Source organism: Ischnura elegans, chromosome 2, assembly GCF_921293095.1.
Source record: "Ischnura elegans chromosome 2, ioIscEleg1.1, whole genome shotgun sequence".
In the NCBI taxonomy this organism is placed as follows: Eukaryota; Metazoa; Arthropoda; class Insecta; order Odonata; family Coenagrionidae; genus Ischnura; species Ischnura elegans.
This window is the reverse complement of record NC_060247.1, coordinates 9,325,056-9,345,738: the sequence shown is the minus strand read 5'-3', so window position 1 is coordinate 9,345,738 and position 20,683 is coordinate 9,325,056. Positions and strand designations below refer to the sequence as shown.

Below are 20,683 nucleotides of genomic sequence, written 5' to 3'. Positions count from 1 at the left end.
AGTCTTGCGGCAATACTATCCCGGAAAGTGTTAAATCATAGGTGTTGGTGTACTTTGCATTAAGTCGTTGATTTTCTTGTCATTGAGATTATAACTAGGAAATTATTCCATAATGGAGGAAGAAACGATTGTTTTCGGTGATAGGACAAAAAACGGCATTACAATCAAGCTAAAGGCATCCCTTTTTGTATGAATACTAATAGCTGCTAAAGGGCGTGAATTAATCCACAAAAGAAATATGACATTGCTTTGATTTATTAAATTGTGTTTTTAGAGAGGATGCGTTGGAGGCCCTTAAAAGCTGTCATCGAGTTAGAGCTTTGTTTTTTTCTCATCCGTGTATTGTGGGAATGTGTTGCTGGTGGGATGATACTCTCTCAGATCGCCTGAGATGGAATCCAATGAAGCCGATGCCTTACCATTATCCGTGTATCACGACCATCTTCGATGTTATCGGTGAAAGGTGTACGATGTGAACATCGTGGGATGTATTTGCATGGCTTTCTCGATTTAAACCCTTTTCAAAATTGTGGATTTGGCTATTTTCTCCCTCCCGAAAATTGGTCATCACTTCCTACGTCGGTCGTTGCCACCCACCCATTCACCCATCTCGCCCTGCTCGATCGCAACTTTTCCATCATCTCGTCACCTTTTGGTGCGAAAGCGCGAGCCGGATCATATCATATCGTCTCCTCTCTTCCCTCATCGATTCCCCTCCGCCACTTATCGCTCGTTGTCGCAACTGCCCGCTTGCTAACCTCCAATCCTGTACGTCATCCCCTATCGGCGCAGGTCAAACGTTTGCATCTTTCGTTCGTGACCTCCTCTGCTGTGGCTCACCGAAGGGATTATCTATCTCTGCTCATCAGTTGAATGATTCTTCTCGCTTGGAGAAACGCCATCTTGCGACCAAAACTCCTTGTCAGCCTCGGCATGGTTGAGCTTGAAGGGAAATGATACAGTTTTCTCTATATCTGATTTGATTTGTTATTGTTTATTCCCGAGGTAGTGTGTTATCTTTACATAGAATATGTGTTTATCGGGTAGTTCCGTTCATCAAAGAAAATGAAATGCATTGATTGCGATTCGTTACCCACCATTAGTGTATTGATAATATACAAATTATTTGGTTTTAGAAATCCCAGTTTATACGAATGGCAATGATCAATATTAACATCTTTTGAAAAAGGCCAGATTGGCGCCCATGTGATTCCATTCCACGTGACGTCACAGGGACCTAGTTTCTATGCGAGTAGATAGGAGTTTTACATCGCCTGAGATTACTAATGCATGCATGAGGCACAGAGCTAAGGAAAACATCTCTTAATAATCACCCATTAAAACTGCCTATGGTCGGAAAGTTTCCTTCGTTTGACAGGGTAATAATAATCCTTATTTAAGCCAAGCGCTACCTACTAGCAGCTTGCATCGTATCAGCACTCAAAGCCTCGCCCCAAGGTCACCTCACACGGCGACAGCTGAAACCAGAAATACGTCACACGGACTTTTCCCAGCATTCCTACTTAGCCGTCGCGTTTTCGCGCGCTTGAAATTTTTTATACTTTTCCTTTAATCGCGAAAAATACATATCATCATTCAAAAATCTAAAAGCGTGTAATGTTTACTCCAGGAGTAATAATATTTCGATTTAGGCAATAAAAAATAATAGGAAACCACCCTTTTATGAAAAATGGAACTCTTGAAAATGAATCATCGAGTGAGTTAAGATGCGAATTAGTCTTGGTCATCCGAATAAAATCTTGGATATTCTCAAGCATATCATCCCAACCTTGCTTCCTGCCTTACCCATTGTTTCAACCCGAAGGTTAGTTCGGATAGGTATGGGTAGAGCGCACGCCTCAGTCACCGGCGCGGGCGTGTGAATATCACATGTAGTGATGGGGTTCTTGGGCGTACTCTTCCATGGACCACCTTGCACTTCGAACATTAAAAGTTTTCCTGAATATCAGACAATTACTTATACCTTTTATTTTTAATCAGAGCGCGACCTGGGTTTCAATGAATTATCATCATCTTCAGGCGCAAATTATGATTTTCTTATCTTATTATTGTTATCTAGTTACTTGACGAATTTTGAAACGGACGCCAGAATAGGGGAAAAGGATGGGTAGAGATATTCATTTATAAGTGTACTGTCCTGACTTTCAATTATATTTAAAATTTCTAACTGCTCCCTAATACCAGTTAACGGCGGTCGTTGCAAAATTTTAAAATATTCATTTTAAAATCGCTCCTATGGCAGTTGCATATTAAGTGTTTAGCAAAATTACTTTTTTCATCTTTGTTTTATTTGTAAGCACTTAAATGTTCTTTCTTCCTGATTTCAAAACTTCTTCCTGTCTGTCCCACGTATGCACCATTGCAATCGCTGCATTTCAATGACTCTACACCACATCTATCCAATTGGTCTATCTGATCCTTACATTTAACGATCAGTCTCCTAAGAGTGGCATAAGGTTTAAAAGCCATGCGGAATTTCTCCTTGGGTAAATGATGAGCCATTTTCAGAGAAAGTGCATCGAGGTGCGTCACTGTGCACCACTGCTTCTTTTTATCCTCGTCCGTCGAAACTATTTGGTCGATAGCCAATCTTCTCTGTTTTTTTAAAATCAGTTTGTCTATTATATTTTGAGAATAATCGTTGGCTGAAGCAATTCGTTTAATGATGATGATTTCTTCCTTAAAGTCTTCTTTTGATAGTGGAATGCTTAACAGGCCACCTTACACTTCGAGGATTATTTGTGGAGTGTTCGAAGGACGTGGTTTTGGACCCAGCACTCCTTGATCATCTACCACCCACTCTACCCACTTTGCTCTACGCCCTCCGCGTCCTGTCTTCCTGTAATGAAATTAATAATGTTGCGCAGTGTTCCTTCTTAAATAGTAGTTTTTATTTTGTAGTATCTTTAATAATGTTAACGAATCGTTTTCACGCCCGGGAAAGGGACCTAAAACGGCCGGAAATATCCGCTATAACATAACGACCTCATTTTCGAAACAAGGATTCCAGAATTTACTCATTCATAGTAATGCACTCCTATGATTAGGTAATTGCAGCTCGTCATTCCTCCCTTTCCTAAGCTAGTTTCATTAGTTCCCTCACGTCCTTCCTTGTATCCTTCATTATGTACCTCAAATACTTATTTATTGGCCTTCCTAAGGGGAGTGTTCCTCCTATTTTTCCCTCCATTACATTTTTCACTTTATCCTATGACGTAGCATAATCCATGGAACCTTTTCTGGCGAATGATACTCCACAGTTCCATATTTTCCCCTTTTATTCCGTGCAACATGTTTCTCAGGATTCTCGAATGAGAGAGGTGACCTAAGTAGGTACCAAATACGGGGATTTTCACCATTATTAGGTACTTTCAGTTTTCCGTATTTTATAATTACTTATATGTATACCATCACCATTATAATACACCGTTGGTAAGCATTTGAATTTGGTTAATATTTCCCCGAGCCTTATTTTTGGTTGAATTAAGTCGAGAATTCTTCCGCACAAGCGGCTGAATCGATTGTTCATCTGTAATTAATACTCTATTATGTTGGCTCTTTCTTATTATTACTGCCCCCTCGATTGTCCTATTAAGACTCGCAATACGCCGAAAGCCATATATGTTACATTCCATTTATCATTGCCCATACCTGAAGTAAAAGTCCGCTCTCCACATCGCCCACAGCCCACTTAATCTACTTTCTCGCTTACTCCTTTTTCATCATCCCCAGACTCTTTTGAACCGCACTGCACCGCTTCCTTCATAGTTGCTTCGTTAGAGTCACCGATAATGATTGTTCCGTGAGAGGTTTCAATAATCATGATTAATTGGAAGCTTTTTAGCTTATGATTCGTCATATCGAAATCTGCCGGGGATAAACTATTGAACTTTGTTTGGATGCGAGATGAACGGCGTTCAATGTCCTTTCATATAAAGTCAAATTAGCGCTATGATAGTGGCCAGCGTCAATTTATAGCTGGCGCTGTCTTATTTAATCCAGGTCCAGTTGCGAGGTGAAAATGCCTTGTAATGAATTTCTCTTAGAATTAATGATTCAGCCGAGCGTGTATTACCGTTTTTGTTTTCATTCATCGTCTGAGGAATGGCCGCCAGTTCTTTATATTACATTCGAATCCATTCTCGCGTCACCACTCTCTGTCTTATGATTAGCCATCTCAATAACCATCTCAATAACTATCTCATCGTGAGACAGCCACTTTTTACAATGTATATAACATAATGCCGTTGCAATATATTTTACGTAATGTTTGACGTTAGGACGTTATAGCCTTAGCTCTGGCTAATATCTATAATTGCACTACATTTTGCGGGTGAACGTGTATAATGTTTTTTTCGCCAATGCATGGAGGACTTCATTCCGCGTTTTTGACTCTTTTAAGTAAATATGACAATGTGTACTAGTTGGAGCTTTAATTTATAAAAGATGCATTTGTTTGCATGGCGTGAGGTGTGAGTGTTAAGGCTAGCTAAAGGTTCAGTGAATATGCTATTTAGTGGTGTTGCAGCATGCTCGATCCATCATTTTTTTCAACCAAAAGTGGGAAATAAATGAATATCAGAAAAATTTTCACGGATTGCATTTGTGCAAGGACAGCTTTCTCTCTAAATTTTTGCACGCGGCGAGGCCAAAAAGCTCTTGCGCAATCCTCGTTTATCGCAATGAGGGACAGAAATCGCAGCTCTTTCCGTTTGAGCGAAGGATAGAATGAGGTCTTGGGCAGAAAGGGAATTCTGACGCTTTCGAAAGTATGGAAAGTTGGATGGCACGATACTTAGGTCGAAATTTTACACCCATTATTAGAATTTGAGGCTCATAACAAACATTCATAGTTTCATTTGATGCAACCAGGCTTTCTCATAGCGTTAGGATTCTTTTGGGTGATCGATTAGTGTTAATAGTTACTTTTTTAAAAATCAATTTCATTTTGATTTCATTGGAGGCAGTTCAGGTGAATTATGTTGCTGTCATGATGATTCGTAGGCTTTAAAACCCGAAGAAACTTCATCGATAGTAATTATTATTGTTTCTTCTCTTGCTCAGCTGAGTCCTTCATAGTGTAAATAATTTTGTTTGCGTTTCTTATTTTTTCTCTCATTATCCGTCGAATCTCCCTCACCAGGGTATAATGTGAGGCGTGGTTGACCACAAAGGGTATATTTTAAAATCACCTATATCTGAAGTAAATAAGCCTGCGTTCTGTCCTCGCACTGGCTTATGGCTCATTGATCCGCTCCATAAAAATCCCTAAATCTCATTATTCGACGCCCGTCAGCCATTCTTCCTCTCCTTTAGCCTTTTATCGCGTCGAAATGTCCCTTCAGGGAAGTAAAGTGAACTCCACGCGTCAATAAGGCTTGGGCTGCAGTAGCGATTTCCGTCTGAGAAAATTGTGCCCTGAAACGACTGGCCGGGAGCAGTCTCCCTGGATACGTGGGAAGGAATGAGGCGCCGCCCATTTATTGGGAACCTTTTCATCATTCTTCCGACTTTTTCATTATTCTTTTTCTTGGTGCTATTCGATTTTTTAGATCCCAATTTCAGGCTGCTTTTTGGAACTGAAGTAAATATGTATTTTTTTGGTGTCATGTTTTATGAATTTCCCTCAGGCTCGGATGTTTTAATGTAATTTTCTCAAAATATTTGGATAATCAACTAATACTGTGACTAAAAGAATTCAGTTTATTTGAGCCATAAAAAATACTAACTAATTGGTTGGTGAAATCTCTCTACATTTTTAAAAATTTTACTTAAATACAACCCGTCAGCTTTGCAGCCAGGTACATACCAAAACACTGCGAAGTTTTTGATGGATTATTTACTATGGTATCGTGTTACCACTAACAATAAGTCAGTTGAGAAATCCTGCACGTAATTGGATACAGCCAGCGTAATTGCGTTTTTCACTTAAGAACTTTATCCTGTTAGCCTTTTCTTTAATGGCCTATGGTTGAGGCTGACCTTAAATAAAATGAAATCTTGTTCTTAATCACACGCACGGATGATGTCGTCGGAGGGAGCGTCGATGAATCTTCGAGAGAATTGACGAAGCGATGAGAGTTGGTGTGCATTGAGGAAGGGACTGGCATCGACCTGCTTCCCTTCCCAAAGTCTACTTTGTTAGGAACCCTCAATTCCACGCTAGCCGTGCCCTGGTCAGTGTCTCTCCCGTCCCCCAGCATCCACTGTACAGCCCAGTCCTGTCCGAAGCAAAGCTCGTGCTGTTTATTGACGGAATCTCTCCCCCTCTCTTCAATTCTCTTTAGCGTCAGCCTCGCTCCTATTTCCTCGACTTCTCCCTCTGCTCCCCCCCCCCTCCCCTTTGCCTTCACTTCGAATCGCTTCCAATACTCCGCAAACCATTTATTTCTATTGCGCCCGCCGTCATTCCCTCGCCCCACCCAATCCTACCGTCCAGGCAGGAACGAGGAGGCTGAATGGTCCATTTCCCGTTGCCATTGGTTTTCGCAATTCGTCTCCGCTCCACTTTGGCCACCCGTCTCGGATAGGGGCGGAATGGAACAAATAATTAGTCACCCCCACCCCCACCTCCCCCACCCTCAAGACCAAAGTCTATGTTTGCGGCGCGGGGGATTTCGTTTACTTTCGCATTTTCGTCTTCCGCAATCTCTCGTTCTGTGCTAACGTTTCTTTTCCTTTGGGGTATTAACGTTTTGACGGTGCCGCTCGCCCGAAGATAGTCATAACTTTCGGTGTGTTCAGAACTTTTCGACTGGCTTCGTAAATAATGAAGGAGACCTGCTTCACTGTATTTCATTCTTCAGCATGTTTTCTCGTTTCTTTCATTGTTTTCACACGCCAATTTCTCTATTCCTTGGCAGAGTTTGTATAGTCTGAAATATCCCCAGTGATTGAAAAATTAATCAACTTCGTTCTTTTGTTCCAAAATAGTTTTTTTTCCAAAACTGTCACTACTTCAACGCGCTTTTACAAGCATCATTTTATTTTTAATAGAGCTAGCGATGGATAAAATCTGAGGGAAAATGTACCAACTTGTGTTGGATGATCAACTGGTGGGGAGATCGATCGCTGCGTGGATTGTAATTTAACTCATCGCTAGCGTCATTGAACGCGTCGGGCTGTTCAAGGGCTCAACGGAGAAAGAAAACGGTTTTTTCGTTTCCCAAGAGTCAACTTTGTCTGGTTCGATCCATCGCTTTCTTCTTTCTCGGATTCTTACATTTATCGAAGTAGGCATTGAGATGGTAGAACTGCTTTCCGGGACATTGGGACTGGTAGGTATCTAAGACAGCTAGTTCGTACAGATACCGCTGTGAAATAACAAATAGTCAACAATTGCGAGAGAGTAATTAATAATATAATTGCAATATTATACTTGTTTATTTTAGATATTTTGGTAATCTTGTTCACAGCAGCAAAAGAACTTGTAATTTCCGCAAGTTTTCTTTTCTTTTGAATTGAACATCTTGCATTTCCGCAAGATAATGCCTGCTACCTTAGCACCTGTTGGTTATCTTGATCACAACGGGTGTGCACGGGCAGTATTCGAAGTGCGAGATCCAATTTTGGTTTACCTTTAAGGTAGAACCTCTACTACAAGGACCTTATATTTTCATCCATTGAAGAGAAATGATGCCTCAGTCGATCTGTGAAAAAATAATTGGGGGTCATCGGCCATTTAGCGCTAATAACTGGATTTGAAAATCGTGATATTCAGCTTAAAATTACATTGCTCTCATGTCGGAACGCAGTCGTCCCTCATTTCAAAATTTTATTTCTCAAGATTTTCCCCGATAAGGCTACCTCAAAAACAACTATATGGTATCGTAGTATACATATACTACGATCAAATAATCAGAGAACACTATGTATTTTTTCAGATTACCTTATCGACCATTTAATGCAGATATTTATGGTTGAAAAACGATGATGAGCCTCACTGCCGTTTTACAGCCGCCATATTGAAACAAACTAGGCAACTTTGCTCGAGGAGTAAACAAAAAAATAATTGCCTCGATGTCGTGGGTGATGGTTGTCGAAGCTGGGGAAGTGTCACCCTGGAAGATGTTTAGCTTCCCTATAAAATTGTGATTAATTTTACATTCTTCATGATGATGAAATTATTTAGAAATAGTTATTTACCCACTATCTCTAAAATATCATGAAATTTTAGGAATTTCCGGCTGCATTTTTCCGTCTTCTTCATTGAGGCATCGCTATATTTGGCGAATAGTTTCTGTATTTCCCAGGATTTCGATTATAGCTATATAATACGAGTTGGAAGGCGTAAAAATAGAAATATCTGCCAAGGTATGCATTTTATTACAGTTGTATACTTCTCCGCCTTCTTTCGCTGTGGCGTCCGGAATGATTGCCCGGGAGCGAAACATAGGCAAGCAGCAGCTCCGTTGCGTGCTGCGGAGTTCCGCCTTTGGACGCGTGTTTGCCACCTCATTGAATTCTCCTCTCCTCTCCCCCCCCCCCTTCACACCTCCTCCCCGCCCTGCCTTCCCCTACGTGAATGAACCAACTCTCCCCCCTTGCTCTCCCCCCAAAGAGACTGCTTAATTCAGTGGAACACTTCCCCCCCCCCATTCCACCTTGCGTTTACTCTCGGCCCGACCATTCCATCTTCCTCTGGGCGGTGATCTGTGGGGCGGATGGCCGATTACTTCGCCACGCTTCCTTCCACGCGTATATATTTATCAGTCTTCACAAACCACTTCGAAAACACTCGGAAAGACGCGATGGTTTTCATTGCATTCGCGTGAATTGGATGTCGTGAGAGAGAGAGAGAGAGAGAGAGGGACACCGATGAAGATGAAAGGGGTGTGGTGAGTCGCTAATCGAGAAGCTCTCACTGTGGAAATCGAGGTAGGAAGTTAATCTATCGAAGCGATTATAAAAGCCTCATTATCACTTGACACTATGGTTTTTCTTTATTCTTTTCATCTCAATGTGGCTTCTGGCTCAACAATCCTTTGTTTTTATTCCCGTCACCAGGACAGCTTCTCAACACAAAACACTAAAGAAACAAAAAGCAACTGAAACAAACAACAAATGAACTTCAGGAAATGAAAAAAATGATAACGCACATTAAAACATACATAAAAGTGATGTGATTTATTTAACGTATATTCATCAAAGTTGGCTATTCCTGAGCATTTATCAACAAAATAATCATGTGCAGCTTTGTACAGTCTACCAAGTTTTTCCAACCGGCACGGGCTTAAACGTAATTCAGTCGTTAACGCACTAATTCAATCAAATTTAGGGTCAAATGAAAAATATAAAAAATAATAATTTATTGAAGGTCACATGAGATGAATTTTAAACACTCCGTATTCATTCACGAAATGCCAAAACGGACCTTTTTCCAGGATTTGAATTTACCCAATTTATTGGTGCTATGGCTCAATTGCTAGACGATTACTTCAAAATATTTTGTGGACTGTGCATGACTTAATTCAGTTTTATATTATATGTTTTTCCTTACCAGCATGGTTCAAAACATTTCATGTCCTTTTTATTATTGGAAAATAATCTACTTATCGGCTTAATTAGATGATTTGGCTGAAATTGTAATAATTAACAAACGTACTTTTCTTTACCAGACCATCTATATTAAAATCTATACTTATTTGGAATCAAGAACCGAGTGAAATATTTCGGACTAAATTTTTGATTACGTGTTTCGCATACATCCTGCAGATTGATAATTGCGCTATTCCTGATGGGCGGCCATAAAGTGAAGATGCTTTTCTTAAACCATTCCTGGCTCGCCACCTGCTCCCCATTTCCCGCTAAGATTTATGTGACGCAGTTTGAATTGTTCCCCTTTCCCGAGATCTCTTGATTGAATGGCTTGCCTTGCAATTTTTTGGCGAAAGAAGCAGTGTTTGCTCTTATGAATGGGAATTTACTTCTTGACTGCGCAGAATTACACTTAGTACGCAAAAACATTCACAAAAACGAATAATAATGGGTACTCCTCTTATGAATAAAACTCGGGAATGTGATGTTTAGCTGGTACTTAGGTTTTTTTTAGACTTTAGTGGCTGATAGCTTCTGCCGCTTTGCCAGTAATCAGTTATTTGCACCAAAAATTTTATGCGTGTTTAGCAACACATAAATGAAACCACAAAAATTGTGAAATTACGATGGCATTTTTGCATTACTGATCTATCTAAAAATGCCAATAACTCTGTTTGTTTGTATTTATTTTTGTTAACATGAAAAGGCTAGAATCAAGAGCTTATTCAAATACTTCCAAAAACTATAAATACGGACTTATTTTCGGCCCTCCAGCTTTCCTGCTATAAACGTAAGAGAAATTTTTAATTATGATGATTAATGCTGGCTACTCTTCAAAATTAATTGGGCTAGTAATTGAAGTAGGAGAACTTTAGTTTTCATAATGAGTGTGCGGGGCTTAATAATTTTCCTGTCGTTAAGTATCTTCAAAAGTGTTGATTTTTAAAATTGAAAATAAAATAAGTAAATATTATAAACTCTTATAAAATATGAAGGACTCGAATTAATTTTTACATAATAAATAAATTACAGGTTTAACCTTTTAAGTGACCTGGCTTGAAATATTTCATCGTAATCGTAGTTTGCTCTTGCTATTTCAGTTGGCTCTAAGAGTAAAATCCACGGCTAAAAATATTGCTCGAGAGCGGATTTCAATCTAATTCACGGTTACACTAATGAAATACACGGTTAAAGCGCTGGCTAATTTAAGCAACGTTAGTGTAATAGCACCTCGAAGAGTCATTAAAATATTTTACCCCATTGAATAGTTATAACAGGAACATATTATAATACATAAAGATTTGGCATGTATTTAAGGTTTGTAGTTTTTCGTTCGCAAAATTTAGAAGGTAATGATACCTCAAGTAAGACTTGGTTATTCCCGCGAATTGTCGAAACTTTACTGGCGTATTGTAAATCCTACAAACGTGGTGTTATTCGTCGTAAGAAGTTACGACTCGGCTTATTGTCTTCCGACGAGGGCAGAATGAGCTGTTAAAAAAATGCAAAATATGTCGACGCGGGATTTTTGTCGTTTGCGAAAATCGCCGTTTTCCCTTCTGCGGTGTAACTCCGCGAAGCAATGAAACGTGGAAGGAAAAGTGGATTGCAAAAGGCGGAGAAAAAAGTGAAATTTCGCGGCGCAGAATTCCGTTGTGTGAGCGGCTTTCCTTAACCCCTCCTTCGCCCCATCCTGACCGTGACTAACCCTCGGCGCTGGAGTCAATCCACTGCGTCCCGACCACCTCCTCTCGTTCACCATTCTACGTACCCCAACCATTCCTTCCTCTTTCTTATGGCTTCCTAAGTTCTGGGCATTTCCATGAAAATGTTAACATTATTTCACAAATTAAAATTTAGGCTGGAAATATTTTATCTTTGTAAATCAACACCTAATTAATTGAATTTTATGAAATCAATATTTGAAACATTATTCAGAGCTTTATTAAAAGTTTTCAAACCATACTTCGATTCACAGAGTTTTAAAGATGTTTGAAATCATTACTCTTATGAGGTTGACCTGGCAGTAATTCCGTCACGTGTTAATTATGGATATATTTAGAAAGTATTTCGATAGTTAATTTTGTTTCTGAATATGAACATCACCTCATAAATGATTTTTGTTCATTCACAGTTGAAAGCTTTACATTTTTTTTGTATTTTACAATTCAATCGACGTATCCTATTGCATAGTTTCCTCTACAGGTAATTCCGTCACAAATGGAATTGCCCTTTTCTCTACAGAGAGAAATGAACTTAACACGACTCCTTTTATTAATAGTATTTTCGCATTTCCTAAGGATGAAAGTACCCAGCTACAGTAGGAACTGAACGTAAGAAATTTTACATAAATAAGTAACACATTTTCATTCATAGAGAAATGATAAGTTTTATCTATAATTCCATTTGCACACTTCAGAATTTAGACTCGCCTTTATAACTTTTCTTCATTTACTCTACTAATCTTCTTATTTCTGAGGCTAATCGCTGTTTATATTTATTCCTACTCGTTTTGACCTTAGATTCGGTGCTTTGACTTGGTAGTAGTTGATATGGAAGTTCATTTTGGCCAAATCATGACTATGTTATGGAGAATTTGCGATGAAATATTATAAGTGCTGTTTCATACAAGTTAATCGGAAAAGAATATTGAAGTGTTATCAGCCCAGAGTAAGTCAACCTCTGGAATAAAAAAATCCGCTGCCTTCCATGCACCGTGTCTCCTTGCATCGCTAACTCGCCTTCCCCAACAATTTCTTCCTCTCGCGTTTCAAGACTTCGTTTCTTTCCCTGTGAGAAAAAAGCTCAACCTACCATTTTCGCCTCGTAACGCGAAAATTACTCACCCGCGAGGCATTCCGCATTTTTTTTTGTTTTTGTCGGCGGCGTAATGATCGAGTGGCGTGATCAGCTTTTTTTTTCCTTCTTGCCGCCTATGGAGGGGGATCGAGAAAAGCCCGAGGAGAGTCGAATAAGTGCTTTCCAAGGAAGTTTGTGTGTTTCCTTTCCACTGATCTGAGACATTGTATTTACCCGGCGTCCAGCAAGAAAAAGAGAAAGGAAGGTGTGAACTACGGGTGACAGATAAATGGAGCTCCGTTAACACGAGCCTTTGCTGGAAAAACGAGTGTGATGATACGGGTGTACGAGATGCAAAATGTAATTCGGAATGGTGATAACTCAGCGCGCGCTTTAAATCTTTACAAATGTTTTAGAAAAAAATGGCGTGTTGTGAAATAATACGCAATATGTTGTTTTTAACGATGCGTTATGATAGAGCACCACAATCTTTGTATTTTCCAGCATCTCAGGAGCCGAAGAATGATCTTGATACTGAATCAAAATTTTAAAAGCCTTTTTACTATCTTCACGTTTAGTTTGTATGTTGGGTCAAAATTTCGCAATCGATTTTTCGACTACTTTTCGATTAGTTGGAAACGCTAAAATTTTCTGGATAACTCAAAACTGGATGACAACGCAATGTTCTTACACTTTTACCATGATCGGTTTCGTTTCATAAATCTTATCTCGATTTACTCCAAATAAATTGCGTAAAAATTAATACTCTTCCATGGAATTGAATAAAAAAGTCTTTAATAATCCTGATTCATAATGATTTTTCATTGATATAAATCGGATTGAGTACGTGATTGGATGTGTAACAATTCAATGCTGCCTGCGACACACGAATTGCTATGAAAAAAAAATCCCTTGGATCGGTAGTCGAACCATGGATCTTTGGCTTTCCGAGTCACTGTGCAGACCATTACGTTATCCAAGTGGCGAGGCTTATGGTACTAAATGCTTATGATGGCTTTAGCGCAGATTTGAGGCTTTCAACTGGTTGCGGCTTCTTGAAAGTATTTTCTTCCTCGCGCTGCCATCTTGGATCGACCGCAAAGTCCTGTACCTCTACCCTGATGCTCGGTACAAATTCTATGATAAATAGGGAACATCGTCGTGATCTGTGCTGTGGCCCGAATGTCATAGAGTCCGTGTTTCCATTCCTGGTCCAGGAGAATATTTCCTCATGGCATTTCATGTGTACGTGATGTGTGGGTGTTGGCGACCCTTTGTTCGAAAAGTGAAAGAAAATAGTAAGATCTTATTTTAATTTTTTTATGTATAGAGCATTAGGTATTAAAGGTAATCAGCCTGTTATATTTTAAAAACTCCTTACCGTTATTGATTTGTCGTTACAAATTTTCGTGCATGATTAATTTTCTTTAGGGGGCTTTTTATCCTTTTCGCGAAAACCCTTGGTGTATTGGAGCAAGTGATTTTCGAGAAAAGTTAACTATTTCCTTTTCATCGGTCTAAGACACAGTACCTGAAATCAATGATGGAAAGAGAGAGAATTTTGCTAGCTTTTCTGAAATAATTTTTCCCACCTGTTTTGATTTTATGTTGTGGTGGGCGCACAAAAGTGAGCTGCTCACACTTTTCAGAGTCAATTAGGTAATAAAAAGCTGAGATGGACTTGAAGACGTTTCCTCGCTAAAATCAATCGCACGTTTTTTGCACTTCACTGCACATGATATTAACCCTTGCGGTACGCGTACTAGTTTCGTCAGCCCAATAACTACTACTCTTTTTTATTATGCATTGATAATCTGTATACGGCCGACGCCAGTGAATAGCACCGCAGATGCGTCTAATTTTTCAAAGCAGCCGTTCTATGCTTTCATTTTCGTCGGAGATGTGTAATTCGACTTCGGGCGCTTGCCTCCCAAGAGCCGGCGAGCGTCTGCCGAGTGTTGCACGACCTTCAAACGACCTTTGGTTCCTTCAAGATGGGGAAATGAGGGCATTCCCTCAAAATCGTTCTGTTCGTGCGAACTTGATGAAATTTTGAATACTTTCCGAGCATAAGTATCCAAATTCAGTTAAAAATTTAGCCGTTTCGTACGAGTAGTACTCAGTGTCATCTTGATTAATCTATGTCATAGGTTACTGACTGACATGTGAGGAAAGAAAGAAAATGCCTCCAATATTTTTTCTTGCAGGTACCTATTTTTTAAATTTTGTAAGTAAAAAGAATGGTAACGTATATGGCTAAACTAAATTAAATAAAGCAATTGTGCGTTGATATAATTTCCTTTCTTAAAAAGACGTGTACCTCCCACTTGATCGTTATCTTTTTTATTAGAAGGGATTTCTCACTTTAAAAATATGCTATTCACTTTAACTGTTGGGTATAATAGAGTAGGCCGCGGCCAACATTTGCCTATGTCTCAAAATTGAACATTACACGCCAATATTTAACCATAAATTGTCCTAGGTGTCGGCGGGGTAAAGTCCTCGTCTGCCAAACATGAGGTCGCGGGTTCCAGTCCCGCCTGGGTAAGTTTCCCTTATCCAGGGCATGGTTGTTCGTGTACGTTTCATTGTTGAATTTGATGAACACCCCGATTTAAAATGGCTTATGAGAGCTGTATTCGGAGGTTTGGGAATAAATAAAAAATGTATTAGTAAGACACAGGAAAATGTTGAGAAAGGTCGACCCTACTTATTCTGAACTTTTCAAGATAAAAGTGTAAGTTTAAAATGAAAAAATAGAGAATGGGACCGGACGAGAGGGATGGAGGGGTACAATGTCCTCTTCATTGGTTCTCATCCCGAACTGGGGCCCCCTTTAACGCCTCCGGGGAATGCGGCCAATCGATAATGAAACTGATGAGGAGGGGACTGATTACCGAATGGTATTATCTTTTTCGTCTCCTCTCCCTTCATTTTATGCTTCATGAAATTAGTATATTTTATTCTCCTGGAATTAAGCAAACCTTTTCTCTTTGAATGAAAAATTTCGAATCTCGAGGATGAAGTTGAGACAGTTGTGAAGCGCGGGCATTGAATGGATGTATCCTGTGATCCTCCCATTATTCGTTGCTAAATTTTACTTTTCAATGCATGTATACCTCAAATCAATGAATAATTGTTGAGAGAATCGAATTGTACCGAACCAATAGCAGTTGGTAGACTGGATTTAATGGAAATAAATAGTATATATCTCTTACGCTGAGGAAAGGCTAGAAACAGATATTTTCCGTTTTAAATCTCAGGTACATGATTCCATCTGAGAAAGTGATGTTTTTCATTGAAAATGGCTTTGATTTTCTCGCTAATTAGTTCCTTTAAATTATCCCAACGATCGGATATTATTTCACTTGTGCAGCTGAATTCCTTTCCACGACTATTTCCCATGTCATACCAATCAACTTCATTGTATCGTTATCCAAGCGGCTCCCGTTTTCACCCTCAATCCTTCAATTATCCCGATGGCATTTATTTCCCACCCCCAAGTGCACATTTCAAATTCAAAGGTCACGAATCGAAATCAATAATTGATACTTAAACATAGTTTGACCATGGAACACGGCTTCTATGAATTTAATATTTTAGTGCATGTTACTGGACTCAGATATCATTGGATATGATTAATCAAATGCAATCAATTAAAATAACTCAAATATTAAGGAATTTACGTATAGATATGTAAGAATTAGGTATCTCATAATCTCCGATTACGAAATTATCCAATCTAGGATTGGTGTATTACCTTGAATGCGACAAGCGATTAATTGCAGGCATGCCAGTTTATCAGGTTCTTAAGGATGTATTTTGCATCATTATCCGTGATCTGCGTGTATTTTCATAGACTAGAAAATTAAAATAAGATGCTGTATTATTAACTCGGATATTCAACGAAGTTTTTAAATGGTTTATGCTTGCAAGAAACCGCAGTTAGTGGATAAAATGGAATGGATTGTTTTGCTCTCTGTAAGAAGGAAATTCACGCCCTTAGATCCACTTCGTTGTTGCGTAAATATTGTGGGAATTTGGGTCCAGCCGTTGAATCAAATTGTAGGTTAGGGATTTTCATGGTCCTTTTGGTGGGGGAGGCGAAAATGGATTGTGAGTGGAGGGGAGATTAGGGGAGGAGGAGAAGAGGGGGAAATATCCAGCGGTCGAAACACATTACGCCCCCTTCCCCCACCCCTCATTCCCACCCCCTTCATCCCTCCCTCGCGAAACGTCGATAAAGCGCGTGCCGCCCCACCCCCACTCCTTACGTGTGGGGGTTGGAATATAGGCCACGGGGTCACGTGGAGGAGAGGAAAAGGGTCCAGGACTCCGCAGCCCTTTGGGATTCCACGCACCGCATCTTTTACTGCCTCTATGGTATTGGAGAGCGAACATTCTTGTCATATCAGCGATCGACGAGTGCCCAGGACTGGAGATATGCGAGGCTCGGCTTATGAGCACTTGAGGTGAGCGCGGTGCGGTTATGCCTCGGCGTGGGGGAGAATCAATTCAGCGTTGGAGGGGGAAATGACCCATGTATGGGAGGAATGAGATTATGCGTAGGCTTTGCTAGAGAATTATGTGATTTTATGGCCGCTTCGAGTGTTAAAACTTCTCTTGCCCATGAGTAAAATAGAAAATTTCCGGCTGGAGACAGATAGGGTGGGAGACTTTTCATCGGGAGGTACTCTTCTGCCTTATCAGTTACAAATTTTATTCAATTAAATGCAAATTTCTCTGGCTATATCATGAAGTACTCGTTAGAAGAGATAGTTCTTCACAGAATTACTCAATAATTAACTCTTAGCAAATCCCGTTCGATAGATTTTCGAGGATTGCTCCGAATTTTTCTATCCCATCGCGGCTCTATTTCTAGCTCATTTTTCTCGGCAACTGAATTTTATATTTTTCTAATTTCTCCTGCGTTTCTCTTAAAATTTTAACCTCACTCAGGTTCAGTTGATTTAAAAATTATTGCAGTTAAATGAAGATGAAAAGATGAAAAGATATATTCCGAGGATTAGGGTTGAAAATCCGTTTTCACTCTTTGTCCTCTGCTTCTAAGGTCCATTGTGTACTTCAGAATTTCATTAGTTTTTCAAAACGTCGATCCTCAACAGGTGATATTAGATCATCAAATAGAGCCTTGAATGCAACATCGAAATGTTATCTGTTGATTTTAATCAAGGTAACGAATGCGCTTCCTTTCGAATAGCCTTAGCCTTGCTTTGTGACTGCTTATTTCAGTCTCCCGGTCTCGGTAAAATTACTTGCTTTCACGAATCTGTAAACATTGCCTTACTTTGTATTAGACAATTACATAATCCCAGCCTGGGTTTTCTACTGAATCTTGCACCATTTTTTGCTCAAGAGTAATGATCAGTCTTATAATTCTCTTTGGATATGATATTTGCTGCAGATCTTGTCTTGTCCTTTTCTCTTTCATCTGTCTCCTTATTATATTGGAATCACATTTATTCCTGTTTTTTTATTATTATATAATTATTTACCGTCCGATTTATTTGGGTTGGTCCTATTTCTAGTCGATAGGATTAATTCTCTTCAACTGAGACTTGCATTTGCAGAGTGGTGTTTGTATTTTTGTGAATGTATTAATTTCTGTTGACATCGCGAGTTTTTATCAGTCATTGAAGGGGAATTCATATCCTCATGCAATAATTTTTATTGAGTTTTAATAACTTGTAATCATGAGACCTCCATAAGCGCGTTACATATGTAAAAAAGCGAAGTCTGGCGGTGAACTGTGCGGTTTATTCGATTTGAAAGCCGTGAAAAAATAGGTTTTAATCGGTTTTTTAGGTTTTTTCATTCGGCATGTAGGTTTTTTCAATCGGCATTGCTTTTTGCTCGGATGTCGGATGGATGGGAGAAATGCGTACATACCCTGAGTTACATTAATCAACTCATTCCCCTTGTAAACGTACATTGCTATCAATTTTGGCCGTGAGAACGATTTTGAAACCTCTTCCCTCCAATAATTGTGCTCCATTCCTCACGTCGCGTCGGGGTTTGGAAAATCGGAACTATGGAGAAGGCATTCAGCCATTCTTCGTTAGCTCCTTCCACTTGCATTCTCTACATTTGATTTATAAATATCAATACATAATATCAAATATCTTCTAGTGTGTAGGATTCAGTGGCTGCATTGAGATCTAAACATCGTAAACCCATTCCTCCGCCTCATGGACCGTCGTGCGAGTGGATGCCTCGCTGGAGGAGAAGTGTAATGTAGCAAATCTATTCTAATCACTTCGACCTGAAGACGCCTGCTGGAATTCAGGAGAAACTGTTGTCCCCGACGCAACAACGACGCGGTGAAACCCGGAAAATGCAGCCTACAGTACCAGCGCACCGCGGAAGCCTTCGCACCAAATCTATTCTTCATTCGACGAGGAATTTTCCGGAGTAAATTTGGAATACGTCCCTAACATGTGTACTACTTTGTACCCTCTCAAGTATGCTATTGCTTTACACCCAATGGAGCCCGCAACGTCGAGCACCTTTGCTTAAGCCTTAAGAGGATTCACTCAACTTTTTTCATCACTCTTCTGGTCGCTTTTTCCGTCGCTGGAACCGTCACTGAAACCCCATATCAGCCAATCAGAACGCATGCTCGTATGGAGCCATTGCAGCGCAACGTTTGACAATCGTGGGAACGACATAGGTAAACATATAGACGCTATATATTTTCGTGATGCGGGTCCTATGACAACGAGCTGAGCTATCGGAAATGATGCGAGAAGCGACGGCGGGAGGGTGACCGTGTGATTCAGAAAAATGATCACTCGAGCGATCACTTTTCCGGTCGCGAAAAGCGATCGCTCTAGTCATCTCTATAAGGACGTGACAAATGATCGTGTGATTCAGGCTTTAGTCAGTCTCGGGGTAGTTTAATTATTGAGCTTTAATTATACAGTTACATTAGTGAAAAATTCCATTATTTTCTTTATTTATTTCAAAGATTAAATATAGCATTAGATTCATGAGTTAATTATTACTATTATACGCTGTGTTTCTTTTCTTTTTAGCGAGACGAGTAGTTTTGAGACTCCCAGAGCCTAGATTTTTCACTATAGGGTGTAGCGAAACGATTGGGGTTGCGTTTATTGTGCAGATAGAAGATGGCAATGATGCAGTTGAAACCAGAATCAGTAAAATTAGTTTGAGGAAAGCCACCCGTGATAAGGAGGACAAGCGGGTCGTGGGGATTACTGGGCTTTCGCTGCTTTTGTAAGATCAGCACTGGCTTATTTCAAACGGTCTATGTCCTTTGTCGCGAAATTACGGGGAAGGAGAGGGTTAAAGGTCGAGATTGAGCATTTGCGTCTGATTAGGATGAGTCCGGTTTTTGCCAGATTTTTCCTGAAATCCTTTCCTCCGACCTAAGATTTCAGAGAGATTTCATTTCAATCGAGTTTAGTAAGTATCATCATCATCATCATCATAAGCCTCCATTCGTGAGATTGGTTTGACTCACCTCTCCGTTCAGCTAGCCTTTTCTTAGTGACTTATTTCTTCTCTTTTTTATCCTTCATAATCTGTCCTATGTAACCTTTGCGGGGCCGTCCCTAGACCTTCTTCCCTTCCACCTGTCCTCAGCGATTGTTTTCATTTTATGTGTTGTCTCATAATGTGCACAAGTAAGTTGTCCAATATTCTGCTTAAGGTTATCATTGACTTCTCTTTCCATCCACTCTTCTTGGCATTCCGTCATTACTCACACGGTCAATCCATTATATCTTCATCATTCTTCGGTAGCACTAAATTTCGAATGCTTCCACTCTTGACTTCTCTGCTGCTGTCAACGTCCAAACCTCGCTCCTCCAAAGAAACATGCTCCATATGTAGCATCTGATGAATTGATTCCATGCTTCTATTTTCCACTGTAAGTAGGTTCTTCTTTTTGCAGAATGCCCTTTTAGCCTGTGCTATCCCGATTACGATATCTTTTTTCTTCGTTCATTGCTGGTTAATCGGCTTTATATCTAGAAAAACTCTTTTACATCTCAAGATTCGGATTTCCTCGTATAATGTTAGTCCCACTATCCTCATATTTGCTGAAAACAAATTTCTTAGTTTCCTTTTTGTTGATTTTAGGCTAATATCAGGCCATTTTTCTTTGTATATTTATCTAAGTATTCTTCATCATTCTCTGTTACGGTCATGATAGCTATTTCCTCAACAAACCGCAGCATATTAATTCTTTCTTCATGGATATTTACCTGGAGACTTCTCTTTGATGTCGCTAGTACGCATGCTCATATATATGAAAAGTGAACTCACCAAAGTTTTTGCCCTC

At 39.7% G+C, this 20,683-nt stretch overlaps 1 protein-coding gene across 4 annotated transcripts in view; it reads left to right on the top strand.

Moving 5' to 3' along the window:
* Positions 1 to 20,683, top strand: part of LOC124153366 (Y+L amino acid transporter 2) — a 178,801-nt gene that overhangs the window by 45,794 nt on the left and 112,324 nt on the right. The gene's annotated exons all lie outside the window — the stretch shown is intronic.